Raw genomic sequence first — 20,663 nt, forward strand, 5'->3', positions numbered from 1 at the left:
CTCTCATCTGCTTCCCATCAGACTGTAAGCTCCACGAGGCGTGCTTGAGTTGTTCAGCACTGTAGCCCCGGCACCCAGCCAGGTATCTGGGCAAAGTCACAGACTCAGCAGGTATCAGAAGGAATGAGTGAATAAATGAAGCAACAGTGAGAAAGACATGTGGCAGCAAATGGGGTAAAATCTCTGTCTTTACACTGCCTTTTGTGGGAAGTGTCATTCCACCACCCCCTCCTTTTGTTTTTGAGATGGAGTTTCACTGTTGTTGCCCACGCTGGAGTGCAGTTGCGAGATCTTGGCTCACTGCAACCTCCACCTCCCAGGTTCAAGCGATTCTCCTCCCTCAGCATCCCGAGTAGCTGGGATTACAGGCATGCGCCACCACGCCCGGCTAATTTTTTAGTAGAGATGGGGGTTTTGCCATGTTGGTCAGGCTGGTCTAGAACTCCTGACCTCAGGGGATCCGCCCGTCTCGGCCTCCCAAAGTGCTGGGATTACAGGTGTGAGCCACCGCGCCTGGCCTGTTCCACCCTTTCAAAGAACCTGTTCTGCTGTAAGTGGCTGGTGGTCTTGCATGAGGAGAATAATATCATCAAGGATGGGCTCTGGCTTCTTTAGAAGCCCTATACTCAAGAAGGGGTGCAGCACAACGCCCACACATGTGGGGCTCACCTTCTGGTGAGAGACTTTGTGACCAACAGAGAAAACACAGCGACTTGTTGAAGACGGGAATGTCTTCTCCATTTCCCACGTAGTCTCAGGCAGTTCAACTCAGCAAATGTCTATGTGAAGTCTGAGTGCCAGCTTTGTGGTAGCTGCGGTGGGCTCACAGAGAGACAGACACACAACATCTCACCTCTAAGAGATTATTAGCTACTCAAGAAGATGAGTCTCAACATGAAATTTTAAAACAATAGTTTTTATTTAATTTAAATATTTATTTTTGAGACGGAGTCTTGCTCTGTCACTTAGGCTAGAGTGCAGTGGTGCAATCACAGCTTATTGCAGCCTTAAATTCCTGGGCTCAAGCAATCCTCCTAAGTAGCTGGGACTGCAGGCACATGCCACCATGCTTGGTTACTTTTTGTAGAAACGCTGTTTCACCATGTTGCCCAGGCTGGTCTCAAACTCCTGAGCTCAAGCAATCTGCCTGCTTTGGCCTCCCAAAGTGCTGGGATTACAGGCATGAGCTACTGTGCTTGGCCAATAGTTTTAAATATTAACATAAAATTAAGGTTATTAAAATATATATTATTAGTGATTTGGTACTTTCCCAACTTTTTTCCTCCATGCATAATTATAATCCTATAGTATCTGTACTATCTTGTATTCTACTGCTTTAATTAAAATATCGTAACTTTGGCTGGGCACGGTGGCTCATGCCTGTAATCCCAGCACTTTGGGAGGCCGAGTCGGGTGGGTCACTTGAGGTCAGGAGTTTGAGACCAGCCTGGCCAACATGGTGAAATCTCATCTCTACTAAAAAAATACAAAAATTGGCCAAGTGCAGTGGCTCACGCCTGTAATCCCACCATTTTGGGAGGCTGAGGCAGGCGGATCACAAGATCTGGAGTGCAAGACCAGCCTGGCCAATATGGTGAAACCCCGTCTCTACTAAAAATACAAAAATTAGCTGGGCATGGTGGCGGGTGCCTGCAGTCCCAGCTACTCGGGAAGCTGAGGCAGGAGAATCACTTGAACCTGGGAGGCGGAGGTTGCAGTGAGCCGAGATCCCACCACTGTACTCTAGCCTGGGCGACAGAGTGAGATGCTGTCTCCAAACAAACAAACAAACAAACAAACACAAAAATTAGCCAGGCATGGTGGTAGGCACCTGTACCCAGCTACTTGGGAGGCTGAGACTGGAGAATTGTTTGAACCAAGGAGGCGAAGGTTGCAGTGAGCCAAGATCGCATCATTGCACTCCAGCCTGAGCGACAGAACCAGACTATATCTCAAAAAAAAAAAAAAAAAATTGTAACTTTATTTTATATATTGCTATCTACTTTTCCTAACAATTATTTAGAAAAGTTTTGTAAGTGATACAACTATTCTGTCACTGTTTGGCATTTATGTAATTTCCAGAGGTTTCTTTTCTTTCTTTTTTTTTTGAGACAGAGTTTCGCTCTTGTTTCCCAGGCTGAAGTGCAATAGCACGATCTCGGCTCACTGCAACCTCCACCTCCTGGGTTCAAGCGATTCTCCTGCCTCAGCTTTGCAAGTACCTGGGATTACAGGCATGTGCCACCATGCCTGGCTAATTTTTGATTTTTAGTAGAGATGGGGTTTCTCCATGTTGGTTAGGCTGGTCTCAACTCCCAACCTCAGGTGATCTGCCTGCCTCAGCCTCCCAAAGTGCTGGGATTACGGGCGTGAGCCATCGCACCTGGCCCAGTGTTTTCTATAATGAAGAATGTGATGCATGTCATTCATGTAAGGTATTTAAAATTTGGATTCTTTAAGTATTTATTTCTGGAAACTCAAGACAGAACTCATAATTGCCCAGCCATTTTACCATGTTTCTCTAATAAGATCACTCTTTCCCTGTCTGTAGTGATAATTTCATGCCTTTTCCACTCAAACCTCCACATCCCTCCCACATTCTCACTGTGTTTTGGTAATCTTGCCTCTACTCCATTAAGAAACCAGACAGTAGGGCTGGGTGGGGTGGCTCACACCTGTAATCCCAGCACTTTGGGAGGCCAAGGCGGGTGAATCGCCTGAGGTCAGGAGTTGGAGACCAGCCTGGCCAACATGGTGAAACCCTGTCTTTACTAAAAAAAAAAAAAAAAACAACACAAAAATTAGCCGGGTGTTGTGGTGGGTGCCTGTAGTCCCAGCTACTCAGGAGGCTGAGGCAGGAGAATCGCTTGAACTTGGGAGGGGGTGGTTGCAGTGAGCCGAGGTCGCTCCACTGCACTCTAGCCTAGTCAACAGTGTGAGACTCTGTCTCAAAAGAGAAAAAAAAAAAAAAGAAAAGAAAAAAGAAACCAGAGCAGCTGGTGAAAGCTCACTTGCCTTCTATGTAAATAGGATTCAGTTTGGCTGCAAGTAATAGAAAACCCCAAAACAACAGTGGCCTAGACAAGGAAGAGGTTTATTACTCTCTCGTCTACAAGCCCCTAATTGGTCATTCCAGGGCTGGCATGGCTGCACTTGGAGTGAGGACCCGCACTCCTGTCTGCTTACTCCAGTGGTACCTGGTTCAATGCCTGGCACATGACAGATTCTCAGTAATTCCTGCTGAATGAGTGAAAAAACCATTAACTAACAGGAGGACATTGAAAAACTTTTGATGTGTAGAACCAGGATGATTTCCTAAAGAGTGGGCATATTCTCAGTGTTCCCAATAATATCTGAGGATTCTAGTTTCACTCTGTCAATCATAGCTGTTGTCTTTTTTTCTGCTCATTTAATAAGCAGAAATTGGTGCCTTACTCAACTTTCATTTGCGTTTTTATCACCAGGGAGAGCGCATGTTTGGTTATTATCTTGTAATTCCTCTTTTACAAACAGTTTTGTTTTCGTCCTCATGCTTTGCTTGCAAATTTATATGCATACTTTAAAATATATATTCTTGTATATATACGCGTGCCTGTGTGTGTGTGTGTAATTCACATGTTCTAACATTCAGTATAGGCATGACACAGTGAGAGGCAGTCCTCAGCCCTCAAGCTTTTGCACTGGACATTCCTGGGTTTGATTCCCAGTTTGGCTCCTTTCAAGCAGAAACATGTGTGTGCCCCTGTTCAAATCATTCAGCTTTCCTCAGCTTTGCATCCTCATCTGTAAAATGATATATGTATATGGATTTTGAAAACACTTTATACAGTCAAGTTGATTGATCTAATGTTTTGTGATGTCTTCTATTACACATCAAGGTTTTCTATGGTCCAAGTTTTACTCAATATGTGTCTTTTGATTGGGTGCCATGACTCATGCCTATAATCCCAGCACTTTGGGAGGCCAAGGTGGGAGAATTGCTTGAGTCCAGGAGTTCAAGACCAGCCTGGGCGACATAGTGAGACCTGTCCCTACAAAACACTTTTTAAAATTAGCCAGGCATGATGGCCAGTACTTGCAGTCCCAGATACTCAGGAGGCTGAGGCAGAAGGATCACTTGAGTCCATGCAGTTGAAACTGCAGTGAGCCGTTATTGCACCACTGCACTGCAACCTCGATGACAGAGCACGACTCTGTCTCACTAAAAATATTGTCTTTTGAGTACGAGGGCTTATGTATTCTGACATTTGCATAAGTCAGAAATGTGTGTGGACCTGCAAAATGAGGAGAAGGTGGATTCCTGCCCTCAGGGTCCTATATTCTTCTTAAGGAAGCAAACAAAGATGTAGGATACTAATGGGAAACAGACCGACCTACTCTCCTTCAAGCTAAAAAGAGTGGTTTACCCGCCTGGCACAGTGGCTCCTGCCTATAATCCCAGCACTTTGGGAGTCTGAGGCAGGTGGATCACAGGGTCAGGAAATTGAGACCATCCTGGCTAACACGGTGAAACCCCATCTCTATTAAAAGTACAAAAAATTAGCCGCCCGGGTGTGTTGGCATATGCCTGTAGTCCCAGCTACTCGGGAGGAGAATTGCTTGAACCTGGGAGGCAGAGGTTGCAGTGAGCCAAGACTGCGCCACTGCACTCCAGCCTGGGTGACAGAGCGAGAATCTGTCAAAAAATAAAAAAAAGAGTGGTTTACCAGGGCAAGATTATTTTTATTTTTTTCTTCTTATTAGTTTTTTAAATTTTTAGTAGAGATGGGGTTTCACCATGTTGGCCAGGCTGGTCTTGAACTCCTGACCTCACATGATTGGCCCACCTCGGCCTTCCAAAGTGCTGGGATTACAGGCGTGAGCCACCATGCCTGGCATACCATGGCAAGATTCTGGGACAAGTCTGGCTGGATGGGTGCGATAGGGTACCAGTCATTGAAGAGTGCTAAAGTGGCACTGGGCATGCAACAAGATGGAGAAATCTTGGTTTTCAGAATACCTCTCAGGGAGGGGATGGTGTGGCACAGGGCTGGAAGGCTGCAAGGAAGACTTGAATAAGCTGCTCAGGGTAGGGAGACTGAGACCCCATCCCTACCTGAAGCGCATGCCCTCTAAGGGGCGGGAGCCTAACTAACTTCTGAGCTTAGTTTTGCTGAGTGAGGCATGCAAGCTGAACTGCCAGAGAATGCAGTCTCCATGGTGTGTCCTCTTTACACTTGCCCTGTAGTGCTTGGTCTCTGCTTCTCTTTGAACATTACTATTGAAAGAATAGCTGTTGGAAGTGATAATTTCATAAGTGGCCACAAATATTTGAAAACCCTAGGAATATGGGCATCTAAGTCCCTTTAGTGCTCCCAACTTTGGTGGCCCCACCTCTTGGAATCTGCTCTGAGCCCTTATTATCAAATACAGAGATTGTTTTCTCTGTCCCAGGAGATCCAGATCCTGCCCTACAAGGCCTGAACTAGGGGCTTAAAAAGACCTAAGCTCTCAGGAATAAAAAGCATTGACTCAGGCCTTTGTCAGTGCTTCAGCAGATGGCCAGGTCTGGGCACTGTTGATTTGTCCTGTGGACTGTCTGTCCCAAGCTCAGGTTTCCTCATCTACCTGTCCTGTGTTAGGGCCTAACTGTTTAATCAGTGTTCTTGTCTAATTCCTGCCCATAAGAGTGGTTTATGTTGACTGTGACCAGCCACAGCCCAGGGCCACTGTCTTGGCTGGCAGGCCTCTCCCTGGCTGACGCAGACTGGTATTGCCTTTTCCTGGGCAGCAAGGGCAGGAAGTTTGTGGATAAGGGACCTTGATGCTCCTGCCAGGTCCTCTGAATCTCCATCTCATCTGCTTCCTTTGTCTTAGAGCTATTGTTTCTCTGTGCAAAGCAGCCTAATTTTGCTCATGAACTTCATATATTTTTGTTGTTGTTGTTGTTGTTTTGTGAAATGAGTCTCGCTCCGTTGACCAGGCTGGAGTGCAGTGGTGTGATCTTGGCTCAGTGTAACTTCCACCTCCCAGGTTCAAACGATTCTCCTGCTTCAGCCTCTCGAGTAGCTGGGATTACAGGTACACACCACCATGCCTGTCTAATTTTTTTTTTTTTGAGACGGAGTCTCACTCTGTCACCCAGGCTGGAGTACAGTGGTGCGATCTCAGCTCACTGCAAGCTCCGCCTCCCGGATTCACGCCATTCTCCTGCCTCAGCCTCCTGAGTACCTGGGACTACAGGCACCCGCCACCACGCCCGGCTGATTTTTTGTATTTTCAGTAGAGACAGGGTTTCACCGTGTTAGCCAGGATGGTCTCAATCTCCTGACCTCGTGATCCGCCTGCCTCGGCTCCCAAAGTGCTGGGATTACAGACGTGAGCCACCGCGCCCGGCCATTTTTGTATTTTTAGTAGAGATGGGATTTCACCATGTTGACCAGTTTGGTCTTGAACTCCTGACCTCAAGCGATCTGCCCGCCTCGGCCTCCCAAAGTGCCAGGATTATAGGTGTGAGCTACCGTGCCCAGCCTCATGTGTGATTTTTATTAATGTGCATCTATTGGTGCATTCCCTCTTATCTGCCAACCACTGACCATTTCATCTCTGCTGTTTTATACATGTCATTGTCAATTAGTAACGTAATATTGATATCAAGGATAGAGTAGTATAGACTACAAGGCACCTGCCTGTGAGCACATGGCCCTTCCCTGCAGAAACTAAGCAGAAAGGCCTAAGGTCAAAGGGCTCAGCAAGTTATTATAGAAGCCTGTCTGCTCTCAGAGGGCAAAGAAACTAGTCCTCTGGGCGGAGCCTCGCATGGGGAAGCTGGATGCCTGGAAAGACCAGCACCCTCCCCCGCCACGTAAAGTCTGAGTGTACAAGACTGCAGCCATTTAGAGGGCATTGTGATCGATTCTGAGAGAACAGTCACCACATCCAGCTAATTTTTGTATTTTTAGTAGAGATGGGGTTTCACCATGTTGGTCAGGCTGGTCTCAAACTCCTGACCTCAGGTGATCTACCCACCTTGGCCTCCCAAAGTGCTGCTATTGCAGGTGTGAGCCACCATGCCCAGCCTAGACCTCATTTTTATTAAAAAAAATATGAAGACAGTCATATGTCACTAGGAAAATATATGAGGATTACATAGCAAATATTAACTCTTGTTTTCTGTGGAATTTTAGGCAATTTGAAAATTATTTTCTTGGCCGGGCGCGGTGGCTCAAGCCTGTAATCCCAGCACTTTGGGAGGCCGAGACGGGCGGATCACGAGGTCAGGAGATTGAAACCATCCTGGCTAACACGGTGAAACCCCGTCTCTATTAAGAAATACAAAAAACTAGCCGGGCGAGGTGGCGGGCGCCTGTAGTCCCAGCTACTCGGGAGGCTGAGGCAGGAGAATGGCGTGAACCCGGGAGGCGGAGCTTGCAGTGAGCTGAGATCCGGCCACTGCACTCCAGCCTGGGCGACAGAGCGAGACTCCGTCTCAAAAAAAAAAGAAAATTATTTTCTTTTTGCTTATCTATACTTAAATTTTTTCAATAACAAAATAAGCATAACTTTTAAAATAAAGAAGCAGTGGTTCATGCCTGTAATCCCAGCACTTTGGGAAGCTGAGGCAGGTGGCTCACTTGAGGTCAGGAGTTCCAGACCAGCCTAGCCAACAAGGCAAAACCATGTGTTTACTAAAAATACAAAAATTAGTTGGGCATGGTGGTGGGCACCTGTAATCCCAGCTACTTGGTAGGCTGAGGCAGGAGAATTGCTTGACCCTGGAAGGCAGAGGTTGCAGTGAGCCGAGATTGTGCCACTCCATCCAGTCTGGGTGACAAAGTGAGGCTCTGTCTTAAATTTTAAAAAAAGACCAGCCTGGCCATCATGTTGAAACCCTGTCTCCATTAAAAATACAAAAATTAGCTGGGCATGGTGGTGTGTGCCTGTAATCCCAGCTACTCAGGAGGCTGAGGCAGGAGAATCACTTGAACCCGGGAGGTGGAGGTTGCAGTGGGCTGAGATCGCCCGACTGCACTCCAGCCTGGGTGACAGAGGAAGACCCTATCTCAAAAAAAATAATAATAATAAAAATAAAAAGAAGAAGCATTAAGAGGATTTCCCCCTAATGTATTAAAAGAAGAGCAAGTATGCTTGTTTAGAATAGAATGAAATTACCAAACCTGCAACTTGTACCCAAACCCAGATGGAAGTGGACCAGCCTCCTAGGCAATGTCCAGGGTCCTGGGTCCTGGGTCCTGGCCACCTGCCTGTGGCAAGGCCACAACCATTCCCTTGAGGACACAGAGGGTCCCACCCCGCTGGTGACAGGACCTGCCTAATGACAATTATCTTGCAGCGAGACCTCTCCTCAGCACCCCTGCCTTTAAGCAGAGAGAACCGCCTATGGATTCCATGAGCCATTTATTTTTCATTTTTATTGGTACCTTAAAAAACTAGGAATGTAGGACCAGGGCGCGGTGGCTCATGCATGTAATCCCAGTATTTTGGGAGGCCAAGGCGGGTGGATCATGAGGTCAGGAGTTCGAGACCAGCCTGGCCAACATGGTGAAACCCCATCTCTACTACAAATACAAAAAAATTAGCTGAATGTGGTGGAGCACACCTGTAGTCCCAGCTACTTGGGAGGCTGAGGCAGGGGAGTTGTTTGAACCCGGGAGGCGGAGGTTGCACTGAGCCAAGATCGTGCCACTATACTCCAGCCTGGGCAACAGAGTAATACTCCATCTCAAAAAAACAAAAAACAAAACAAAACAAAAGCTAGGAATGTAACATGCTTATTGTAAAATATCAAAACAATACAGATGTATATAGAGTAAAAAAACACAAAACTCCCTCCCTTAGCCTTCAAATCCCAACCTCCAGGGGTAAATTACTCATAGAGGATCTTTGCAGAGTCTTTTCCAGGGGTCCCCCATCCTATACAGGTAGGCTAGTGTAATTGTCTACATGAGGTGTTGAAAAAGTGTGCTTATTATCATGCTAAGGAATGACAGGTTAGCAGGCCATCCTTTCCTCTGACTCAGAGTTTTGTATTTTTTTTAAAAACATAAAAATAGAAATTTTACCTGGTTTTTAAAATTATGGGTGATTTTTGATTTTTCTTTTTTGCTAATGTGTTCACTGAGTAGAACACTGAGATATTCTGTAAATTAAGAAAAAATAGTTTTGGCCGGGCACAGTGGGTCACGCCTGTAATCCCAGTGCTTTGGGAGATGGAGGCAGGTGGATCACCTGAGGTCAGGAGTTTGAGACCAGCCTGGCCAACGTGGCGAAATTCCATGTCTACTAAAAATATAAAACAATTAGACAGGCGTGGTGGCGCTCGCCTGTAATCCTAGCTACTCGGGAGGCTGAGGCAGGAGAATCGCTTGAATCGGGGAGGTGGAGGTTGCAGTGAGCTGAGACTGTGCCATTGTACTCCAGCCTGGGTGACAAGAGCGAAACTCTGTCTCAAAAAAAAAAAAAAAAAGAAAAAGAAAAAGAAAAAATATTTTAAATGTCTCCCAAGAAAGGGGGTGGTGGAGTCACATGCACCTTCATGTGACCGAGCAATCTTTGCTCTGAGGGAGGTCCCTGTGGAGGCAGGGAGGGGTCTCTGCTAAGTGGGAGGGAGGCAGAGCCAGGGCTAGGCTGAGGCACTTGCCTTGCATGTAAAATTTAAGGGGGTGCCAAAAAAACCATCCATAGTCAAGATACATTATTCTTTTTTTCCTTTGAGATGGAGTCTTGTTCTGTTGCCCAGGCTGGAGTGCAGTGCCCTGATCTTAGCTCACTGCAACCTCCACCTCCTGGGTTCAAGCAGTTCTCCTGCCTCAGTCTCCCAAGTAGCTAGGATTACAGGTACCACCACTGCACCCAGCTAATTTTTTTTGTATTTTTAGTAGAGACGGGGTTTCGCCATGTTGGCCAGGCTGGTCTCGAACTCCTGACCTCAAGTGATCTGCCCACCTCGGCCTCCCAAAGTGCTGGGATTACAGGTGTGAGCTACCACATCTGGCCAAGATAAATTATTCTTTAATGTAATATTAAAAAAATCAAAGGTAATGAGAAAAACCCTGCAAGGAACAAAATATCAAAATTTTATTTCTTTAGAGACAGGGTCTCACTCTTTTGCCCAGGCTGGAGTGCAGTGGTGCAACCATACCTCACTGCAGCTTTGAACTCTTTGACTCAAGTGAGCCTCTTGCCTCAGCCTCCGGAGTAGCTGGGACCAGGTGTGCACCACCTTGCTCTGCTATTTTAAAAAATATCTTATAGAGACAGAGTCTTGCTATGTTGCCCAGACTAGTCTCAAACTCCTGGTCTCAAACTCCTGGCCACAAGCGATCCTCCCACCTTGGCCTCCCAAAGCGCTGGGATTACAGGCATGAGCCACCACGCCTGGCCCCTCAAAATTGTAAAGAAAGACAGACTTGAACCCTGCATTTGCACGACCGTGCCTCACCCTAGTAGGGGCCCTGGAGGAGGGTGACGTTTTGGACCAATGAGCCCTTTAAGGAAGCACAGGGCACAACAGAGGGAAGCATGGATTTGGGGTGGGCAGGGAGAGCCTGGAGAGGGGAGCTGGGAGAACATAAGTGATGATCCATTTTGCAAAGGGAATTCCTACAGACTCCCAGAACGGCTAAGGGATCTACGTTGCCGAGGGAGCACCTGCAGATAAGAAGCTGACCCAGCATGGATTCCCCATCATCCCAGCCCCTCCAGGGCTGCGGGAGCTGTGGGGAGCCCACCTCTGCTGTAGAGAGAGAAGGGAGAGGGCAGGTTTGTGCTTGAGGCTCCTATAGAAGCTGTGCTGGTGAGAAAATGCACCTGCAGTTCAGTTAGGCGCTTACTAAACAAGAAAGATACAGTCTAAAAATACTCGGTTTTCCCGTGGAGTAGAAGCTTGTTTGTCTGCTTTCTCTACCTTTATTTTCCTTATCCTTTTTTAAAAGTGATTTTTCCAGCACACAAATGAGAGTCTAAAAGTAAATTGTAAAAATATGGAGAACTTTTAGACTTTACTACTAATAACAAAATCCACATTATACAGTTTTGCTTATTAAATTTAGCAAGTTTTAAAAAGTGTATCAAGTGTCAGTATGTTTCACTGGGGGAAGGTGCAGGAAATGAACATTTAGTCATTACGAGTGGCAGGGTAAACTGTTAGAGTTATTTTGGAGAGGATTTGTCTGTGTGCATTATTAGCCTTAACAATCACAAGTGTTGGCACTGGCTGGGCACGGTGGCTCATGCCTGTAATCCTAGCACTTTGGGAGGCCGAGGCAGGCAGATCGCTTGAGCCTAGGAGTTTGAGACTAACCGGGGCAACATCGTGAAACCTTGACCAAAAAAATACAAAATATTAGCTGGGCATGGTGGCATGTACCTGCAGTCCCAGCTACTTGGGTGGCTCAGGTGGGAGGATCACTTGAGCCCAAGAAGGTCAGGGTTGCAGTGAGCTGTGATGACATCACTGCCCTCCAGCCTGGGTTGCAGAGTGAGGCCATACAAGGTAACAAATTATTAATAATTCCAGGGATTAGAATTTGGACATCTTTGGGGGAGGGTGTCGTTATCTACCTACCACATTAGGTGATTGGAGGGAGAGGCACTGGATGTGTATGAGGGACAGAGGGACCATAGAGGACTTCTCTATGGAGATGACATTTGAATTGAGGTGTGGTAAGGTCAAGCCAGCCTTGTGGATGACTGGGGAAAGGGGCGAGAGAACGGTAAGGCTGGAAAGGATCAGTTGGAGGAACAGAAGACCAGTGTGACTTCAGTAGGAGGCAGGAATGGGCCAAATTGCTGAAAATCAGTTGACAAGAGCCAATTTGCTGAAACGATCAAGTCACTAAAAACTTGTTTCTGTTAATTACCGACAAAGCTAAAATATGCTGTCACCTCATTTTCAACAATTTTTAAAAATTAGTAGGTTTTTGGGAGGCTGAGGCGGGCAGATCACGAGGTCAGGAGTTCGAGACCAGCTTGACCAACATGATGAAGCCCCATCTCTACTAAAAATACAAAAATTAGCTGGGTGTGGTGGCACGTGCCTGTGATCCCAGCTGCTCAGGAGATTGAGGCAGGAGAAGCATTTGAACCCAGGAGGTGGAGGTTGCAGTGAGCCAAGATAGAGCAAGACTCTGTCTCAAAAAAAAAAAAAAAAAATTCAGTAGGTTTTATTATTTAGAGCAATTTTAGGTTTACAGAAAACTTGAACTCAAGCCCAGATTTCCCATCTATTCTCCCTATTTTTCCTATTATTAACATCTTGCATTAATGAGGTATATTTGTTACCATTATGCACTAATATGGATACATTATTATTCACTGAAGTTCATGGTTTATATTAGGGGTAGCTCTTTGTGTCCCATAGGTTTTGACAAATGAATGATGTCATATATCCACCATTATCGTATCATACAGAGTAGTTTCACTGCCCTAAAAATCCCCTGTGCTCCACTTACTCATCCATCACTCTCTTCTCTTAAACCCCTGGCAACCAATGATCTTTTTACAGTCTCTATAGTTTTGCCTTTTCTAGAATGTCATATGTAGACATGGGCCACATAATGACGTTTTGGTCAACAAGAGACTGCATATATGATGGTGGTCCCATAAAATAATAATGGAGCTGCTTTATACAGATGTACCATTTTTAAAAATCCTCTATACAAGTATTTTTACTGTAACATTTCTGTTTAGATATGTTTAGATACATAACACTCACCATTGTGTTACAATTGCCTACAATATTCAACAGAGTGACATGCTGTACAGGTTTATAGCCTAGGAGCAATAGGCCATCTCATATAGCCTCACTGTGTAGTAGGCTACACCATCTAGGTTTGTGTAACTACACTCTGTGATGTTCAAAAAATGACAAAATGACCTAATGACACATTTCTTACAACATATTGCCATTGTTAAGTGACATATGACTGTAGTTGGAGTCAGGCAGTGTGTAGCCTTTTCAGACTGGCTTCTTTTACTTAGCGCTATGAATTTAAGATTCCCTCATGTCTTTTTGTAGCTTGATAGCTCATTTCTTCTTGTCATTCATTAATGTTCCATTGTATGGATGTAGCAGTTTATCCACTCACCTATTGAAGGCTCTTGGTCGCTTCCAATTTTTGGTAATTAGGAATAGAGCCTCTGTAAACATTTGTGTGCAAGTTTGTGTAGGCATAAGTTTTCAAGTCAGTTTGGTTGAGGTTTAGTTTCAATGAATGAGACTTAATGGTCTGGTTGAGTTGAATGTCATTTTCACATGTGTTTCACATCAAGATGTCTGCATACTCTGCTGTACTCAAAACTCATGCAAGATGTTCATTAGATCAAGCTGGGTAAAAAATCAGCAAGTTAGAGAAGTAGAAAAGGCATTGGACTTCGATGAACATGTACTGAAAGAAACGCTTCCTGTAAGTCGCTTCTAAAATCCTGACATTTAAGACTTGCTTAATTCTGAAATTTGAATATATAAAAATTCTCGTTCCCATGAATTATGGACCTGAAGTAAACTGAACTTGGGCTGGCCTCAGTGAAATGGCAGAAGTGAAGTTAAAAATAAGCTTAATCTAAAACTTAATTTAAGTGAAAACTTTGGTGAAAAACCTCAAGGACAACACAAAATGTCAATTTTATAAAGAGTAAGTAGAAACAGGAGTCACATATTTCAAGGATTGGAGAAGGCTGACCCACTGAGACATGGAGTGAAAAGTTCTTGGAATAAACAACAGACACTTGGCGTTACTTGTCGGAGGCAAAGTTAATCTGTCTGATGTGTAAACTTGGAGATTACTTTTTTGTATTTATGTATTTTTGTTCATATTAAGAGTCTAAAGATTTTGGTCAACTTGTAATCCATGCTTGTTTCTTTCTTCATTTGTAAAAAAATGGAAATTAATGATATGATTGATCTCCAAGATGTACTCTACCTCTGATATCCTAGCACTCTACAACTAGAGCACTGTAGAAAAGTAAATAGACTCTTTGATTACCTAGAACATTTAGGAGATGGGATAATCTTAGTAATTGTACCTTCTGATTAATCGATAATGAACACTGATTCATTTATGGTTCAAAAAGTGTTACAAACTAAAAATCTACTTTTGTCTGGGAAAATCCAAGTGCGGAGAATGGAAGGGAATTTGTTTTAGAGGATTCTTCCAATTACGCTTTGGGGTTTGAAGATAGATAAGATGGAAGAAACTGAATGGGAATGAATGCACTGAGGTTAGGTTTTACCTTAGAAAAAGTTTTTTAAAATTAGCATTAAACATTTTCTATTAACTTGCAATTTCTTGGGATAAAGAGAGAAGCCAAGGTTCCCCAGTTAGCAGCTGTGAAATGCATCCTAGCATTTACTTCTGCAGGGATGTGGTTAGGTCTTCACAGTTATATGGTGTCATAAGCCTTCAAGATTTGTTACACTTTGCTTATCTGGCTTGACTAGAGGCTGGCTAATAGAGATCAAAGACCTTCAAAATTGTGTTGTGGTAGGGGTGTGACATAGTAGTCAGAAGCTGTTTGGAATTTCTATGGGTTGGCCCCGAATATTGTACTTGTAGTGAGAAGGAACACAAGTCAGCTGGTGAAGCAATGTTGGACATTCCCCTGGGTTTGACCTAGTTCAAGTTCCTAACTCCTAGTTCTTTATTTGCTTTTGACAGTAGTGGCAGCACATTTGTTGTTTGATCTGGGTTGCTTTCTTGGGCTGCTGAGGTTTGGTGTCTCACTCTGTTCCTCTGGTCCCATATTTGTGGACCTAGTTCCAGTTTTGGGTATAGCCACTTCCTGGCACTTGCCTGCCTCCCCGTTCCTGTCTTGGGCATGCCCGGGGGTTCTCAGGGAATGCCATGGATCAGGAGGAGACCCGTGGGGTCTGCCTTTCACACATCTTGGACACATCACTGATTTTACCCAGTAATATGATGCATCACTAATTTGACCCTGTGATGTATGTGGTTGTTTACCTCTCAGGGATATCCAACAGAACTTCAACTTGTTTTTTATTAACTGGAAAAGTCTGAACGTTAACTTTAGTAATACACTCAGAGGTGGTTGAATGTTTATGAATTAAAACACCTACTTCAGTTCTCAGGTTTTCTCTTTCAATGGAATTGTGAATTGCATTTCTCATGTCCCCGGGGATTTGGGGTTTTTCTGGGATTTGGATCATGTTGATGTTTAGATGGGTAATGTCAAACATTAACCAACTTTCTGAACATTGAAATCTACTGACTCTTATGCCTTCTATGTTAAGTTTCCAGGGATAATGGTCTTTTAAAAAGCCATGACCTCAACATACATAGTAGAAAATAATCTGTGTTGTTTTCAGTTTTATGTTCAATTGTTTTTTTTTTTCTTTAGACAGGGTCTTGCTCTGTCGCCCAGGCTGGAGTGCAGTGGCACGATCTTGGCTCACTGCAACTTTCACCTCCAGGGCTCAAGCGATTCTCCCACCTCAGCCTCTTGTGTAGCTGGGATTACAGGTGCCCACCACTGCACCCAGCTAATTTTTGTATTTTTGGTAGAAACAGTGTTTCACCATGTTGCCCAGGCTGGTCTTGAACTCCTGTCCTCAAATGATCCTCCTGCCTTGGCCTCCCAAAGTGCTGGGATTACAGGTGTGAGCCACTGCACCCGGCCTTATGTTCAATTTTTGTTATAAGAATCCAAACAGGCCAGGTGCGGTGGCTCGCGCCTGTAATTCTAGCTCTTTGGGCTGAGGCAGGTGGATCACCTGAGGTCAGGAGTACAAGACCAGCCTGTGCAACATAGTGAAAACCTGTCTCTACCAAAAACACAAAATATTAGCTGGGCGTGGTGGTGGATACCTGTAGTCCCAGCTACTTGGGAGGCTGAGGCAGGAGAATCACTTCAATCTAGCAGGTGGAGGTTGCAGTGAGCCGAGATTGCACCACTGCACTCCAGCCTGAGTGACAGAGTGAGACTCTGTCTCAAAAAAAACAAAAACAAAAACAAAAGCAGAATCTGAACTGTTCGAAGACAGAGGTTGTCACTAGTACATGTATGGTGTGTCCCTTTCTTTTCTTTGCAGTTACATATAATGGACCTGTACATTAACAAGTATGGGCTCATTTATAATGGGCTCATATATGTAACTTTCATTTTTCTCCTAGTATGTTGTATCTTGTTATGTTAATCTATACAATTCTGCTTTATTCTAATATCTGTTCAGTTTTTCATCAAGTGATCATACATAATTTATTTAAATAATCCTTATTGCTGAATATTTAGGTTGCTGCCAATTCTTTGTTATCATTTTTATTTTATTTTATTTTTTGAGAAAGGGTCTCACTGCATTGCCTAGGTTGGAGTGTGGTTGTGCAGTCATAGCTCACTGCATCCTCGATCTCTAGCATCCCAGGTAGCTGGGACCACAGATGTGTACCACTCTGCCTGGCTAATTTTTAAATTTTTTTGTAGAGATTGGGTTTTGCCATGTTTCCTAGGCTTGTCGCAAACTCCTGGGTTCAAGTGACCTGCCTACCTTGGCCTCCCATAGTGTTGGGATTATGGCTGTGAACCACTGCACTTGGCCAATTTTTTGTCATTATGATGCTGCACGGAACATCCTCGTGTATGAATCTTTTCATGTTTGTGTAGTTATTTCTGTAGGATAAACTCCTCATCGTCAAAGGCTATACATATTTAAAATTTTAATGGATATTGCTAATTTCCTCCTCAAAAAGTTATGCCAATGTGCAGTTCTACCAGTAGAATTTGACAGTATTTCCCTATAGTTCCTTGCCAATGTTAGAAATATTCAACTTTTCCTAATTTGATGAGTGAAAAATTGTATCTTCTCGTTTGCCTTTATTTGATTATTAATATTGATTCTCTTATTTAAAAATTGCTTATCAACCCTTTTTCTTTTTAGAGTGTTGCCTGTTTATATCTCTTACCCACTTGAGAAAATTGGTTGTTCATTTTTTTTTGTTTTGTTTTTTGAGACGGAGTTTTGCTCTGTCACCAGGCTGGAGTACCGTGGCGTGATCTCAGCTCACTGCAACCTCCGTCTCCCAGGTTCAAGCCATTCTCATGCCTCAGCCTCCCAAGTAGCTGGGATTACAGGCACGTGCCACCACACCCAGCTAATGTTTGTATTCTTAGCAGAGACAGGGTTTCGCCATGTTGGCCAGGATGGTCTCAATCTCCTGACCTCTTGATCCACCTGCCTCTGCCTCCCAAAGTGCTAGGATTACAGGCGTGAGTCACCTCACCTGGCTGGTTGTTCATTTTTATGGGATTGATTTTTAGGGCTCATTACGCACATTAGTCTTTGATTAAATATTCTTGCTCTTTTTTCCTCCCTATTTGTCATGTCTTTTTACATTGTTTGAATATCTTTTTTTTTTTAACTTTTATTTTAAGTTCAGGGGTACAAGTGCAGATTTGTTACACAGGTAACAAACTTGTGTCATGGGGGTTTGTCGTACAGCTTATTTCATCACCCAAGTATTAAGTCTAGTACCCACTAGTCATTTTTTCTGACCATCTCCCTCCTCCCACTCTCCACTCTCCAAAAGGCCCCAGTGTGTGTTGCTCCCCTGTCTGTGTCCATGTGTTCTCATCATTTCACTCCCACTTGTAAATGAGAACTTGTGGTATTTGGTTTTCTGTTCTTGTATTTACTCTTGTAAATATAGTAGAAAGAATTTCTGTGCTCTTCACTTGGATTCCTCAAAAGTTCTGTCCCTCTGTCTCTCTCCCTCTCTATCTCTCTCTAAACACACACACGCACACACACACACACACACACACACGCTTTTTTCTGAACCATTTGAAAGTAAAGACATGGGCATGATTTCCCTTTATCCACAAACATTTCAATGTGTATTTTCTAAATATAAGGATATTTTCTTATTACACAATCACAATACAATGACAAATCAGGAAATAACATCAATATAAGACTATTAGCTAATATATAGACCTGACTCGAATTTCCCCAGTTGTTCAAATAATGTCCTTTCTAACCAAAGAAGAAAACATTTCCCATTCAGGATTCCATGTGGCATTTAGCTGCCAGTTCTCCTCCGTCTGCTTTAACCTGGAATAGTTCCTCAGTCTCTATGTGTCTTTATGAATTTAGCATTTTTGAAGGGTACAGGAGAGTTATTTTGTAGGATGTGCCCTGATTTGAGTTTGTCCATTTCCTGATGATTAGATTCAGGCCATGTGTTTTGGGAGGACCATAGCAGGAGTGATGCTGTGTTAATCTCAGTAACAGGAGACACGTGATGTTTATTTGCGCTGTTACTTGGTGGTGGTAACTTTGATCTTTTGGTTAAGGTGGTAGTGTTAGCTTTCTGTTACTGCTATAACAAATTACCACAAACTTATGCTTAAAACAAGATAAATTTATTACTCGTGGTCCTGGAGGTCATAAGTCCAAAATGAGTTTCACTTGGCTAGAATCGAGTTGTCAGCAAGGCTGGCTCCTTCTGGAGGTTGTAGAGCAGAATCTCTTTTCTTGACTTTTCTAGATTCTAGAGATTGCCCGTACTCACTGCCTTATGGCCCCTTCCTCCATCTTCAAGCCAGCTGTGTAGCATCTTCAAATCTCTTTCTCTGGCCTCCATATTGTCATTGACATCTCCTACCCTGACTCTATGACCCTCCTGGCTCTTTCTCAGGACCCTTGTAAATAGGTTGGATCCACTTGAATAATCCAGGGAAATTTTCCCACCCCAAGACATTAATGACATCTGCAATGTCCTTTTTGCTATGTGTGGAAGCATATTCACAGGTCCTAGGGACCAGGATGTAGACATCTTTAGGGGCTCTTATTTAGCCTAGCATAGTGTTATTTTCTAGGTTTCTCAATTGTGAAATTACTGATTCCCCCTTTATAATTAATAAGTATCTTCAGGGGAAATATTTTGAAACCACATAAATATCCAGTTTCTTCTCAAATGCATACTAAATCCATTAGTCTTAACATCCATGAAAAATTCTTGCCTTAATCAATTCTTGCTAAGACAGTTGCCAAGTGGTGATTAAAATTCTTTCCCAACTTTGTTGAAGAACAGTTGACATATAGTTACATACCCATGTTTTAAGTGTATAATTTGATAGGTTTTTTTTTTTTTGTTGTTGTTGTTGTTGTTTGAGGTGGAATTTCGCTCTTGTTGCCCAGGCTAGAGCACTATGGCGTGATCTCGGCTCACCGCAACCTCTGCTTCCTAGGTTCAAGCGATTCTCCTGCCTCAGCCTCCCGAGTAGCTGGGATTACAGGTGTGTGCCACCACGCCTGGCTAATTTTGTATTTTTAGTAGAGATGGGGTTTCTCCATGTTGGTCAGGCTGGTCTTGAACTCCCAGCCTCAGGTGATCAGCCTGCCTCAGCCTCCCAAAGTGCTGGAATTATAGGTGTGAGCCACTGTGCCCGGCCAGTTTGATAGGTTTTGACATGTGTATTACCTTCATGAAATCGCCACAATGAAGATAGTGAACGTGTTCATTATCCCCTGCTAGTTTCCTCATGGCCCTCTGACATCTCTCCCTCCACATTATACTCTTCCCAGGCAGCCACTGATCTGCTGTCATGATAGATTAGTTGCATTTTCTATCAACTAATTGGAGCAAAGTAAGTACTTTTGTTCGCTTGGCTTCTTTCACTTATACTTATTTTGAGATTTATCCATGTTGTTGTATGTATTAATAGTTTATTCTTTTCTATTAGTGAATAGTATTCTATTTTTATGGACATATCACTGTTTATTCATAGACTTGTTTTGTTTTTTATGAGACAGGGTATCACTCTGTCACCTAGGCTTGAGTGCAGTGGCGCAGTCACGGCTCATTGCAACCTCCACCTCCTGGCTCAAGCCATCCTCCTATCTCAGCCTCCTGAGTAGCTGGGACTATAAGCCTGTGCCATCATGCCTGGCTAATTTTTTTTTTTTTTTTTTTGAGACAGAGTCTCGCTCTGTTGCCCAGGCTGAGTGCAGTGGGGCAATCTTGGCTCACTGCAAGCTCCGCCTCCCGGGTTCACGCCGTCCTCCTGCCTCAGCCTCCTGAGTAGCTGGGACTACAGGCGCCCACCACCACACCCAGCTGATTTTTTGTATTTTTAGTATAGACCGGGTTTCACCGTGTTAGCCAGGATGGTTTTGATCTCCTGACCTCGTGATCCGCCCGTCTTGGCCTCCCAAAGTGTTGGGATTACAGGCGTGAGCCACTGCGCCCAGCCGACTAATTTTTATAATTTTTGTAGAGACGGGGTTTAGCCACGTTGCCCAGGCTAGTCTTGAACTCCTGGACTCAAGAGATCCACCTACCCCGGCCTCCCAAAGTGCTGGGATTACAGGCGTGAGCCACCGCACTCAGCCTGGACTTATTAATGAACATTTGGGTTGTTTCAAGTATTTGGCTATTACAAATCGAGCTGCTGTGAACATTCATGTATAAATCTTTGTATGGTGGTTTTCTAATTCTATCTACATAATAAAACTGGCGTTCTACTGTAAGGAAGTCTCCCCTCCCCACCATGTTAGCGTGGATTCATGGATTCTTATTTTATTTAATGCATTATAATATGTTACCATCTTTTATTTTTATTTTTTTTTTGGAGATGTAGTCTCACTCTGTCGCCCAGGCTGGAGTGCAATGGCATGATCTCGGCTCACTGCAACTTCTGCCTCCCAG

The 20,663-nt window shown here is 44.0% G+C and overlaps 1 protein-coding gene across 1 annotated transcript in view; it reads left to right on the forward strand.

The window, feature by feature from the left end:
- Positions 1 to 20,663, forward strand: part of LOC105499584 (proline-serine-threonine phosphatase interacting protein 2) — a 96,787-nt gene that overhangs the window by 7,401 nt on the left and 68,723 nt on the right. The window lies entirely within an intron of this gene.

The sequence above is a fragment of the Macaca nemestrina genome, chromosome 19, assembly GCF_043159975.1.
Source record: "Macaca nemestrina isolate mMacNem1 chromosome 19, mMacNem.hap1, whole genome shotgun sequence".
NCBI classification, from domain to species: Eukaryota; Metazoa; Chordata; class Mammalia; order Primates; family Cercopithecidae; genus Macaca; species Macaca nemestrina.